A 13,690-nucleotide genomic window follows, 5' to 3' on the forward strand; every position below is an offset into this window, starting at 1 on the left:
CTAGTGTGATGCTTTATTTGCTTCAAATGAATGGATTATTATGAGGCCAAGCCCATGAAGATGCAAACCCCCACTTGAAAAATTTCATTAATGCATGCTTACCTTTTGATATAGCTCACATCACTTTAGGGTCATTTCAATTATGTCTTTTCCAATTCTCCTTAATGGGAGAAGTGTTTTTTGGTTGAGATCATTACTCGTGGATCCTATCACTTTATGGGCTGAGCTAATTGAATCTTTCTTGGATCGGTATTTTATTCCAGCCTGTATATTATAACCTAGAGATTGAATAATAAAGTTCTGCCAACTCAATGGTGAACCTTTGTATGAAGTATGACAATGATTGAATGATAAATTAATCAATTCCCTAATCATGTGGTCCTGGATAATATGCTTCTTCAAACTTTTTATAGGGCATTGGACCATCTCAACAGAACGGTGGTGGATAATGCATCTAGTGGATCTCTTGTTAACTTGTTTTATGGTGTTGTGACAACTTTGCTTAATCAAGTACCAAAATAGAATAGTGGATTGCATATGAGGAAAATAAAAGTGTTTGTAGGGTCTCGCATGGCATCTTTCTTGAGCAAAAAGAAAAAGAAGAAGGATAAAGAAATGGATGAGAATACTACCAAGGTAGTGGCCTAACTAGACCTTCTTACAAAACATGTGATGGGTGGCCCTTCCTAAGGTTGTAAATGTCGTATATTCCAAGAGCCTTAGGTCCTATGATGATGAATAAGGGGAAAATCATGATTAGGAGATTAGATTTTTGTCAAACAATTTAAGGGGTTCTTGCCCCACCTATCAAAGAAAAGTTGGGAACCAAGGTTAGAAAGATCGTGATTGAGAGAAAGATTGGAGGGATAGAGACCGTTACCATGACTGAGAATGGAGAGAAAAAGAGAGGGACTATGACTGATATATCCCTCCTCATAACATGACCAAATAGAAGGAGTCAAGCTCTATTTACATTGATAAATTTAAGAGTGAGGATGTCTTGGGTAGAATTCTATTGCATATTGAAGGGACCGACAAAATGGTCTGTGAAATGAAAGGAGACTTCTCGCAACTAAACAAAATTGTGACCTCGACCTAGGACTTAATAAATTGTAAATACTAGTTGGCCAAATCGCAAGGCAACTCAATGTTAGGCTGAAAAGAGGTTTGCCTAGTGATATAATGGTCAACCCTAAAAATGATCCAAGTTGAATCCAATTGGATATCATGCCGCAATGTTAAATCAAGTGCTTGATGGGAGAAAACCCATCACTGCCATTAATTTGGCCCATATCCTTTTAATTTTGATTAAAAAGTAGTTTTTGTTTTTGATTAATCCATATAATCTTGGCACTTTAAAGCTGTATTTGAGCAATTGGGATAACTAATAAGTAGGGTAGAATTGAGTAGGAGGCAAAACAACTAAAAAATAGGGGAATTGAACTTGGTCTCAGGAGTTGCGATAGCGATCCAAAAACTCAAGTCTTCCCAGCTTTTGCCTCAGGTACCATGATTGTGTAAGCTGATCACGTTCCTTAGATGATTGGAATTGCGGAAGCTGGTTGTGATTGCGAAACTGGTAGTTATAAGTAGGAGCCATCTCAAAAATGGTTCCTATACTCTATACCATTCAAATCCCTAATAAATTTTTAATTTTCATCATTGTTATTGGTGTTAAAGTGCATATAATTCTCATTTGCATCCGAGCATCAGGTGTGTGATTTGAATCCCCTCTTTTATGCTTAAATGTGAGACTTAGAAGCATGTTTATGTCCATGACTTAAATTTGTGACTTTTTGGTGCTTAAATAGTGTTTAAATTAATATTTTTTGTGTGGTGATGTTGTTGATAGTGTGCACATCATTGGGAAAGTCTTGAGTACCAGAGATTGTCCAAAATAGGTATGAAATGTAGGTGCACACCAAGTGTTTGGTAAAATGGCCAAATGAACTTCTTTAAAGTTTTCTATGAATTAGAGGGCATAATTGAGTTCCTGGGAATTGTGTTTCATGATTTTAATGTTATTTACCTTTTATGAACACAAATTGGTAGAGAAAATTGATATTGTGGATCATGAACAAGCCTTGGATCGAAAACTCAGGCACTGCAATCACAACTTGCGAGAGTACGATCATGAGTTGCAATCGCGATCAAGTGAATTGTGATTATGAGGCCTGAGGCCTGCCTGACAGGTCTCTTAAGTGTCGTGATTGCAACTCTAGTGGAGTGTGATCATGACATATGAGACCTATCCAAGAGACCTATTCAAAATTCAAAATTCTCATTTTAAGCCCAAATGTAATCTATGAACCATTTTTAGCTTAATTTAGTCACATAGCGTTGTTTTCACATGATAATCTTAATAGTTAATGCTTTGTGTTGTTTTCAGGTCTTGAAAGCTAAAGATGACAGCATACAATCAAAACCACTTCCTCTTCCTTAGGTGTTAGACTATTTACTATGAGGACTTACCCAGGAGAAAGTTACTCCCAAAGCAAAGCATATTTCTGGAACAAGTGCCAGAGAAGCTTCTGACCTTCTATGGGATATTGGAGGCAACGGGGTGGAGATACTTTGCCCCAGACCCTTGCTGGGATAATGAGCAATGGTTTCATGAATTCTATGCAAATCTTAGCATAGTGAAAATATCCAACCTATTTATGAAGATTAAGGGAAATAAAGATCATTTTGGGGAAAACAAATTAATAAAGTGTATGGGCTGTCGGATGATGATATGAGAGAGTTCGAGGACAAGGATTGTGCTCTTGGAAATTTCACTACAAGAAATGGCTTTATTTATGATCAACATCTAAGGATTAATTAATAATCTCATCTTTAAAAGTACATGTATTAGGATGAGATTATATGTCGGTCTTTAATATTGTAAAAGAAATTTTTAACTGGTCCCAAATTGTAATTTGGAGCTTTGAGCGGGAAAAACTAATGCCAAAATGTATAATATTAAAATTTTAATAATTTATTTTTATTTCACTAAATATAATACACGCCTTTTCCTTAATTTCTTATTTCGCCAAACTAATATACTACAATATATACACACCTTTTCCTTTCTCTCTCTATATGCCATAGATGACTGTTGTACATTGATCGTCGATGAGCAGCTTTGCCTTCGTATACTGCTGGTCGCAAATGTACCCTAGAGATACGCACCAATTTACAGATGCACAACGAGTGAGGGAGAAGATTTGCCAATTGCTTCTTCAATTCCATGGGTTAATTGTAGCTAAAATATGCCCTAATCTCTATTTATCTCTCTCGCGAATTCGAGGTATGGTCGTTTTTATTCTATCTATAGTTGTTATTTTCTTCCAAAATTGTTCTATATTAGTTTTATTGCTTGGTTGTTTGAGATACTATTATATTCTTTCTACTTTATTTGATCAACATCTGTCATTTTCTTATTGCTTGGCTGTGCGTGCTTTGAGTTGTTCGAGTGATATAATCTTTTTCTTATTTTGTTTTGTGTGTTTTGGGGTTGTGTGTGTTTTGAGGAAAATATGGGTGGGGGCGGAGTGTTGTTTATGGAATAGTTTGAAGCTATGGAATTTACTTCAAAAGACATAATCTTTGGGAGTAATTTTGGATGGGAATTGCAACACCCAGATCCAATAGGTAGCGAATTGGGTACGGAGGCTAAGTAGAAGCAAAAGGCCCTGATTGCATTGTTCTCGGACAGAATACACCTATTAAGGTCTGGAGGTTTAAGGTGGCGGAAATGAGATTTGTTGAATTATTTTTTACTTGGAGATTTATGCATTTTGTCAATGAAGACGAGCCTTGGAGCAATGTGGTAAAGTTGTCGGCGTGTGACCTATAGATCATCTGTTTGAGATATGCAATAAAGCTACTCATGCTTACGTCAAGGTGGGCTGCCTACATCGCATCCCCTTGGGGTGCAAAACCATAGAGACCTTGTATGAAAATGGGTACTTTTAAACACCGGGCTGCCCTTTTATTAAATAGTGAGAACTGTCGCAAAGTATATAGAAAGGTTAGGGTGATTACTTTGAAAATCTACTGCTCACTTTTTGTATGTAGTACTGATTTACCACTGTGGACTATAGAGACCAGTGCAGATGTTTTACCTCGGCTATGCAAAATGAAGTTCGAGATTGGCATAAGGGACGAGCTTCTTTTTACAGAATTGCCTTAAGAACTGTATACACCATCTGGTCACATTGTTCTGAACTATACAAAAGTGACCGAAGAAAGTGTATATGAAGCAGTATGAGTTGTCCGTGAAGGCCGGATGAGAATTGTTTCCTTTTCAAATCTTAAGGTTAAATGTTGATAATTTAATTTTTAGGCCATCTTTTTTCAAAAGTTCTTGAACTTGTTCAAATAATTGATGAATGAACATCCTTTCTCCGGCTTTAATGTGATAGATTTGTACCTGGGAATTCTGTTGTTCTTTTCAAGAGGTTTATGTTGATCGAAGATCAGTTACTCCCCAGGTCGATAGACATTACACCAGCTTTTCTTCTTATCTGTAAGTGGTTTTTGACTACTTTGTAACCTTAATCATAATGTCTCATCACCTTGAAGTTGATAGTGATGACTGATTATTAGAGGGAATACTTTTTAAATAGACGTTTGGACATAGATTTGGTACAAACTTGAAAAAAAAAAGTTTTTGAAGTTGAAGCTGAAAAATGAAATTTGTAAGTTGAACCAGTACTGGAAAAAAGGAAAAAACATTTATGTCCAAATGGTTCCTAAATCTTGTACAGGGAAAAGAATTTCTTTTCTATGAGTTATGAAAAGAAGCACAGACTTCTAATTGAAGTGTCAAACATTATTTATTCAGGTTCATCAATTCGAGGTAGCAATCCATAAATATCAAGATTTTGCTTAGAGTAGTTAGGGATTGCTACGGAAAAATTTCAAAGGAACTCTAGTCTCTAACAAGTAAGTTGTTTATCCAACTGTTTTATGTTTGCACTAACTAGTGGAGTTGATATTATCTCGAATGTGTATATCTTTAATGGTCAATAATTTTATTTTCCTGTACGATCTGATTATGCAAGCCTAACTTATACACTAAAGTGGAAGAATTTTTACTAGAGCAAGTTGATAACATAATTTTTGAGAATATAATTCAATTTTGGAGTTTGAGTGTATTTGACATGTTCCAAACATTTTTCAACTTTGTATTTAGGTGTTGACATTTTGATTTAGTCATCCAAACCTATTTAGGTGTTCAACTTTAAATTATTTTTTGCCGAATCTGCGTACCCGTTGTCATCCCTAGATCCATATCCTTAAATCTTTAAATTGAGACCGTGAAGGATCCGACATCGAGATCCTTACCCGCTTACTCGAGTCCAAGCAACTTAGCAGTTAGAGGCCATAAAGTGCAAACTGCAACACTAGCTAATTGGTTATTTTGGATTTGTTTCACTCTGTCTTCTGCTACGAATCAGTTTGAAATGTGATATGGTCTGCTACCTTCAAGTAACTTCTCACACAAAGAATATCTTTAAGTAATTCACTGTATAAAAGAGTGGCAACTACATTTCTTGAGCCTTTGAAATAAGTAATAAACCCCACTTATCTTATCTATCTTATACTTAACTTTGAACCTGTCCTGTAAGAATATTTAACATTTTCCGGATAATATTTCATATTTATGGTCCTTGCTATATAAGGTTATTGTCCTTCTCATTTTTGTTAAACATGTTATATTAGTTAAACGAGTATATGCAAGTTCATACTCCATTTTCTCCATCGACTAATAAAGTTAAGCAATGCACTAAAGAGGTTGAAACACGTTAGTATTTTTTCAAATCAATCGGTAACAATTTCCATAAGCCATAAAAACATTTCAGCTACATCAATTGATGAATGCTTCAGAGAGTGAAGCTGTACTAAAACTGAATAGAAGGGAAATTTGTAAGTCACAATTTTAGGAACAAATACACATAAGTAGATTTCACATTAAACATTAGTGGAGCAAGATAAGGTAGCTAGCAGACCACAAGTAACTAGTAAGTAGCATGTCTAACTTGTATCCTCCCCAAATAGACTAACAAAAAGTAAAATATAATAAGCCTACCAGCAGACTTGTTCCTGAGAAACATTATCAGGCTTGTATCTGCATCTTGTGGCAGCATCACAGTAGGGATATCGATGTCTACATCAGATTCATCAGGATCACAAACCATCTTGAAGAGCTCTATGGAGAAAAATTAAAAAATAAAATTATATTTAAACCCTTGGCCTGTGCACATCAAGAAATGACACTCAAAAAAAGTGTCTGTTTTATAAGAACAAGAGATTCACGTATTCATTTATTTTCCTCAGGGAATATTCTAATGAAGCTTAAAGCATAGGAACCATAGTCGGTTGATATTTTATAATTTCTTCCATGTAGCTTACAACAGTTTGCACAAGTACATACAGGTTAAGAACAAGGGAAAGGAAAAGCCAAATTACTGAAGAAAATGTTTAAATTAGAGAAGCAAAACCTATTTGATTGTTGATAATGATGAATTTCCATAGTTTCCAGATTTTCATACCAGTTCCAGATTTCCATAGCTTCTTTACTGCAACTTCAGATTTCCATAGTTTCCAGATTTCTAGATGGGACATATATATTCCTATACTGTGTTTTTGCTATCCAACTTATCTCTAACTTTTTACATTGTTTGATTGTTGTCTCTCGTGTTCTTGGTTGTTTGTCTATCAGTCAAGACTGGAAATACTATGACTAGAAGTATTTGAATACTTTATTAAATCTACACGAAGTAGGTTAATCAGGGATTTGGGATGGGAACCTTTGCATAGTCCAGGAGCAATAAGAATGAGTATGCATCTTTATTTTGTCATCTCCTTTCCCATTCTGCATTTCATCAACAGTAGCTGCAACTATAGCATTGTATACTTTTGAACCCTATCCAAATCCAAATAATGTTGGAGGTATTTCCTAGTAGGGTTGACTAATAAGCTTCTGGAAGGACAATTAGAGATCTTAACAATACTCTTGGAGTGTAGGGTTAGTGCTAAACAAATTAACCACTGTATAAATGCTATATTTGTTGCTAGTTGACAACTAGTACTAATGAACCACTGTACAAGCTATATTTACTGTGATTCAAGACTATTCTTTCTTACTAGAACAATTTTAAGAACAATGCAGTCGTACATATCTTTCTTTAGAATTTCATTCTATCTTTGATACAAGTCAAATGGCCACCTTAGTTTTTGAAGACATCCTAGGAGGCCAACACAAGAAGAACCCAATTGTGGTCACATTGAGGGCACGGGAGCACGCCTGGGGGACCCATTTTAATCCCACAATAGAACAATCCCGTGTATGGAAGGTTGCTTGGAAGCTTGCCTTGATGAGATGCCCGAGAGGTCCAAGTGTTGAAGAATAATTGTGAAGACCAAAAAGACTCAAGGAAAGTCATATGTTGAAGTGTGAATAATACCACATCAAAACACTACATGATCACCCATTCATTAAGGGTGTAATGGTCTTTTTATGCTTTTTCCTTACACTCCATAGGAGCCCCTTTTTTATTAAGGGTATTTTGGTCTTTAATGTAATAAGTATAAATAGACTCCTTAGGATTATTTTTCATTGGACTTTGATGAAATTGGATATTATTCTTAGATTGTAGCTTTAGTCTTGTAGTTTTAGCTCTCAAACCCGAAATTGGGTCCTTGAATACTACATTTAGAGTTAGGGTTTCACTTGTATTGAGAAATTTGGCAAGAAAGTTGTGCTTGAGGAAGAGTGTTTCCTTTGGTTCACCTAAGAGAGTGGTTTGATATTACATTGGTGATGTGTGTTTGAAGGTTTGATACACCTTCTAGTGCTATTCATTGGTGGAAGTAAGGGTCTCTCTATCTATCTTTAATTTCATGCAATTCTTCTTCTTCATCTCCTTCTAGTGTGTTGTTTTCTCTTTGTGAACTTGCTAATTTTTGTTCCTTTAGTGTTCATTTTATGTTTGATAGTCCTTTAGACTATCAGTCTTGGATGAGAAACTGTAATTTATAGCCAATGAAGCTTTGCCTGGTTGCAGGAAACTGAACTTCCATTACCATAGAGTTATGAGTAAGTTCATATTTGCTTATGTTCTTCTAGTCTTATATTGGTGTTATGAAGTAAGTTTGTAACTCTCCAATAGTGCTTTTGGCTAAGTTAGTTATTCATTGCTATACTGTGTTCCAATTCTTTGCTTCTTACGTATATTAAATTATATATATCAATAGTTATTAATTCTCTTTCCAAAATTTTGTTCTTAAAGATTTTTGAAGATTGAAGTTACAAGTGAAGATGCAAGTTCAGAGAATGCACAGGCTCATTATCATTTTGCTAAGAACATTATGTAAACTTTACATTAAATTCTAGATCGGATGTTAATTGGTTATTTTTTTTTGTTTAGAAAATATTGAAACTATTGGCATCATATAGCTTGGGATGTTAATTGGTTAAGTTTTTTCTATTAATCATATATTAAAACTATATTAACCATTCTTTGATATTTTCTATAACAATTTTATATTTAGCAATTTTACATTTAACAATTTTCTATATTTAGTAGCAATCTAGGATGAGTTAGTTGTTCGTCTCTAAAGGTTAATCAAAGACGACGAGTTAGTTGCTCATCTTGTTAATATAGGATGAGGCGGTCACTCCTCTCTAAAGATTAATCTAGGATGAGTTAGATTCTCATCATAATAGATTAATTTAGGATAAGGAAGTTACTCATCGCAAAAAATATTTAGCGACGAGAAAATAACTACTTTTTAAAGATGAAAATCATCTATTAGGGATGAGATATACAGTCTCTAAAAGTGTTTTTGAGACTGGATATATTACCGTCTCTAATGACATTTAATGACTAGCTAAAGTACCTCATCGTAATAGACCTTTAGCGAAGGAGGCTATAAGGACGAGCCGCGACCAACATTTTCTCGTCCTAAAAGGTCATTTGCAACCAGAATTGGACTTTTAGGGACGGGAATTCCCCTCCCTAGAGGCTATTTTTCTTGTAGTGTTTGTTGGCTGTTGTGCCCAGGAAAAGAAGTCCCACGGGCCACCAAAAAATAAGGTTAACCAATGAGTTCACGACCAAAGCTCAAATTTGGTTAACAATCATTTGTAGTCGTGTATCTCCGACCACCAACATCAAATATGTCATAGTTATATGAGACCAGATGGTATCTTGCATCTTGGACAATATTTCTTTTAATGTTGAACGCTTTGTGCATTTGGAGATCAGACATTTCAAGAACAAATGCAGCACCATGCTCATATTTTCATCTTTGATCACAGAGTTATGCAAGAGGGCTGAGGTTGAGGAATACTCGGGGGAAAACTGGATATCCCTGAAGACACCTATTTACCCATTAAAGATATACATGGTGAGGGCTCAACTTCAAAGATCAAAAATAGAAAGATCGATTTGGGTAAGTCGGTGGATGATGATATTGATTCTTCCAGACCATCCTCTATAGGGCCATTTGAGGAATTCTTGAGCCAAATCCCAGTAGTGCAGGAGTTAGTGTCTAAGTTTCCCATGGGACCATAAGAACCTTCTAGCACTCATCATTTCTATGTCACCTAGAGTGATTATGAGAGGTTCCTTGATGATCCAAAGACACAGGGTGCCACTATATCCATACTTGAGTCGGCCTACTCATCCTTGGAATAGTCATATCAGGAGCTTAGTGACTCACATAATAAGATACAGAGAAGGGAGAAGAAGAGAGACAAGTTTTTCACCCATATGTGGAAAGGGGTGAAGGGCTTTTGGAAGGTCCTAAATCTTGGAGAGAGACTTCCCTCCCCTATAGTGGATGCTAATGATGAGGTTCCGGCTAGGTGGTCAGAGGATGATGAGCCAAAGTCTGATGATATTAATGAGGAGAAGAAGAGTGATAGAAACATATGATATTGATGAGGAGATTAAGAGTGATAGCAACATTTGATGTGTTTTTAGGGAACCCCTAAAACTCTTTTTATACTTTCATGATATGTAGCGAGGACACTACAAGCTCTTTGGTTGGGGGTTCATACCAAAGGATGATATGGGTATCAAGGGCTCAAGACCATTCATTAGGAGCTAAGCTCGGGAACTACATTATCTTCAAGGCACATTCAAGAAGATGGATGGATATGTTTGAGCATGTCTTAAGTTCGTCCAACGGAGTGTATGTATTAAAGTGTGAAGACATGCCTTGACTGTCTTAAAAACACTATAAGGAAGCCCATTTATACACTCCAAACCCACCTCCTTCATTAAGGGTAAAGGGGTCATTTCTTATTTCTTTTGTAATAAATTATAAGTAGGAACCCCTTAACTCTTATTTGCTTAGTTAGTTCATTATTAAATCTATATCATTTTGAATCATCATTCCTCTCAAGAGAGAGTAGACCACCTGAAACTTAACTTCATAAGTAAAGGTTCCACTTGTGTTGTGTATTGGGTAGAAACGTGAGTTCTTTAGTGAACCAAGTTCCTCTTGGGTTGGTAAGAACTTTGTGTTAGTTTACATGTTTTTATGGATTTTTGAGTTTAATATACTCTTTAGTTCCTGTCTTATATGTTCTCCTTATGTCAAGTTGTTTATCCATTGTCTCTTAAGTATCTTGTGGACTGTTTTGTGTTAATTGTGGACTGATTTAAGACTTGTTAGATACCGTTTGGTATCAGATAAATGCTGGTTGTGTTCTTACACTACCAATCTTAGGCTCTCTTAGTTGAAAAATAAAAAAAAATAGTTGAAGTATTCTTGTTCTTGGCCGAAGCGTCTTTGTTGTTCTTGTGTTTGGCCTACAATAATGTTTAGAACTAGGTGTATTTTTGTTTGTCTTAGTAGTTTCTTGTGTTAGCTTCTTGTCCACTAACACTTCTTGAGTCAAAGTTCAAGATTTGATCTCTTTACAAGTTATTATTGAAGGTTGTGGCCGACTAGTGTTGTTGTTGTTCTTATTGTTCTTGTAGTGGTGTTCAAAGAAAATGTTGTTGTTTGATCTTGACATAGAAAAGGAAGGATAAGCTTTGTGTTTGTCTTGGAAACAATTTCAAGACAAAACCAAAGTAGTAAAATAAAAAAGACATTCAAAAGGCATAGTTACCAAAAGGGAGTAAAACACTTTTCAAGGCTAGACAAAAGAGGAAAGAGACAAGACTACCCAAAAAGTTGTCTTGCCAAAAGAGTGCAAGTAGGTAGAAGACTTTTGAATATTGAAAAGAGTGTCTAAAAGCCTTATAAACCTACACCATAGCCATATCTTCTCCCTCAAAGGTGGGATTGAACAACTAATATCTTGGAATCAAAATTTCTTCAACTTCAACAACATGTCCAACGTCTAATAGTTATTGGACACGTCTTCAACAAGACTCAAATTCTTGGAATTCCTAGTTTCTTTCTTTGTCTCCATTAGTTTCATTTTGTTGACTCCTATACTAGTTGGCAACTAGTAAGTATCTACTAAGTTGTGAACTAGTTTTTGAGTACTTCTTTCGTGTTGGCTTTACTTGTGGTGCTTTGTTCGTTTATAAGTCATACTCAATCTTGGCTCAAGTCGTAGAAAACTTCTTTGAGCCTTCAAAACAAAAATCCATTTTGATCCAAAAAGTAGACTCACTCCTAAGATCTCACGAGTTGCTAGCCGGTTTTCAACACTTGAAGGACAAAGTGTGAGGAGACCAAGTGTGAAGAGCGTAGTGAACGTATTTTTGATGTGTGTTTGTTTTGTAAGTACAACTGCAAATGGAACTCGAGGCTTCCAATGCTCCAACCTTCGACAATAATTTCACAAATATCATCTTGGATAGTCTTGAAACTTTGTCTCGAGACATGGCCAGGGTGAATGCCAATGTTGAGAAGTTGGTTTCAGATGTGCCCTCATAAGTGGGAGGTGAGAGAGGGTGGAAAGCCAAACAAGTTCCCGACCTTCTACCCCTCAAAACACCTCCCCTACTATTACTCTTGAGACCTTGCACCAAATTTTATATCAACCAAATACTACAATTCAAGCCAACATTTACTCCTAAAGCCAAGAACAAGATGGACCAAACCATTTCTCACTCCACCAAGCCCCACAAGGACTTAGAATCCAAATGCCACCCTTAAACTAGAAACCTCCTGTCACGCCTCAAACCCTATTGGGGTGGTTAGGCACTCGTAGCCGTAAAGGCCCGAGAGAACCAATTCAAAAAACTTGTACTTCCCATGCATATAACTATAACAACTAAAGGTTTTGACAAACATAATATTATACAATACTTGCCGTTGGGACCACCACATCTAAAGACAAAACACTACCATAACTATACATTATCTACAAATCCACTAAGAGATACATAGACTTAGTTAGGGTTGGGACAAACCCCCGCCCTACTCTTGACTTACTGTACAATACCAAAATATATGGAACAGACTCGGAAAGCCCCAAATTAACCTGGAGCTCACCAATAGTCCCTGAAAAGCCTGCTCTCCTACTAGTGAGTTGTATGAGCTGAAGTGCCTATGCCTGTAGCATGAAATGCAGGTCCCCCATGAGAGACGTCAGTACAAAAATATGTACTGAATATATAAGGTAGAAGGTAACAAAACACTTGATACAAAATCTCAAAAGAAATCTGATACAAGTATACAAGTAGTACTAGTAGACCGACCACCTTTAAAAATACTTGTGGGATAATATACATTACATACTTTTCTTCATTTTACCTTCTTACTTCATAATCTTTGTAAGCAATATAATGCAAATGACTAGCTGATCAGTGGTAAATATATAAATGAGGATCGGCCCATGCTAGGCTTACCCCCTGAGCTGCCACCTATATATAAAGATTGGGATTGGCCCATGCTAGGCTTATGCCCCTGAGCTGCCACCCACAAATAAAGGTATCAAGATCGGCCTATGCTAGGCAAATGCCCCTGAGCTGCCACTCGTCATTTTATAGATTTGCATTACTTAGTTTATTTAGCCTTTGAGATTGTTACTTTGGTGGTCATCACATTATGGTACCTTGAACCAGTAATACGCTAATAAGAGACATGTAAAATAGACACTTAATGCAACAACAATGAGGTAGGGAGCTGTTGGAACACAAATAAAGTGTTTAGGAGATGAAATAACACATGAGTCTTATTTGAACAAACGGAGAACTCCTGAAATTTTCTAGTGAAGATAGACGCGCAGATTTAATAATAAGCACATATTGAGGTGTTCTAATACGTTAGAGAGTGGGAACAAGGTCATTGGATACATGGAGTGTAATGTGCTGCCATTATGTAGCACTTTGTTATAGGATAACCTCCGAAACTTGCTTGATGGAACAATTGTACGATTTCATGCCAAAGAGTGTGAAATAGAGTATGCCTTACATACCTGGTTATTTGACTCCGAAACTAACCTAACTTGACTTCCCGCCTTTTAGATTAGGTATCTATAATAGAATATATGGTAAACTAGTATTAGTAACCAATCAACACATTTGAGATACTTAATTTCACCCAAAACAGTAACCGGGCAGCAACTATTAATCTATCAAACAAGGGTGTTATTTTAACCCTTTTTTCCCTCCAATTACACCCACATACCATATAGGTTCTTATAAAGTTCACCAAAACCACCTCGACTTCATTACATATTCCAAACAATACGCAAAATAGATTGGGCAGCAAACATTAGTTCGGT

The 13,690-nt window shown here is 36.1% G+C and overlaps 1 long non-coding RNA gene and 1 other non-coding gene across 6 annotated transcripts; one reads left to right on the top strand and one right to left on the bottom strand.

Moving 5' to 3' along the window:
* Positions 1–275: 275 nt before the first annotated feature.
* LOC124888308 lies at positions 276–381 on the bottom strand. The gene has a single exon (XR_007046436.1). It is a non-coding gene; the product is annotated as a small nucleolar RNA R71 (small nucleolar RNA).
* A 2,629-nt stretch (positions 382–3,010) lies between these two features.
* LOC107845707 lies at positions 3,011–8,514 on the top strand. 5 transcript variants are annotated; one of them, XR_001666955.2, is made up of 6 exons: positions 3,011–3,289; positions 4,086–4,300; positions 4,407–4,510; positions 4,829–4,929; positions 8,055–8,086; positions 8,280–8,514. It is a non-coding gene; the product is annotated as an uncharacterized LOC107845707 (long non-coding RNA). The 5 variants fall into 5 exon arrangements; XR_001666956.2 differs by lacking the exon at positions 8,055–8,086; XR_001666954.2 differs by lacking the exons at positions 8,055–8,086; positions 8,280–8,514 and adding an exon at positions 7,222–7,760.
* The last annotated feature ends 5,176 nt before the right edge of the window (positions 8,515–13,690 follow it).

The sequence above is a fragment of the Capsicum annuum genome, chromosome 10 (assembly GCF_002878395.1).
Source record: "Capsicum annuum cultivar UCD-10X-F1 chromosome 10, UCD10Xv1.1, whole genome shotgun sequence".
Taxonomy (NCBI): domain Eukaryota; kingdom Viridiplantae; phylum Streptophyta; class Magnoliopsida; order Solanales; family Solanaceae; genus Capsicum; species Capsicum annuum.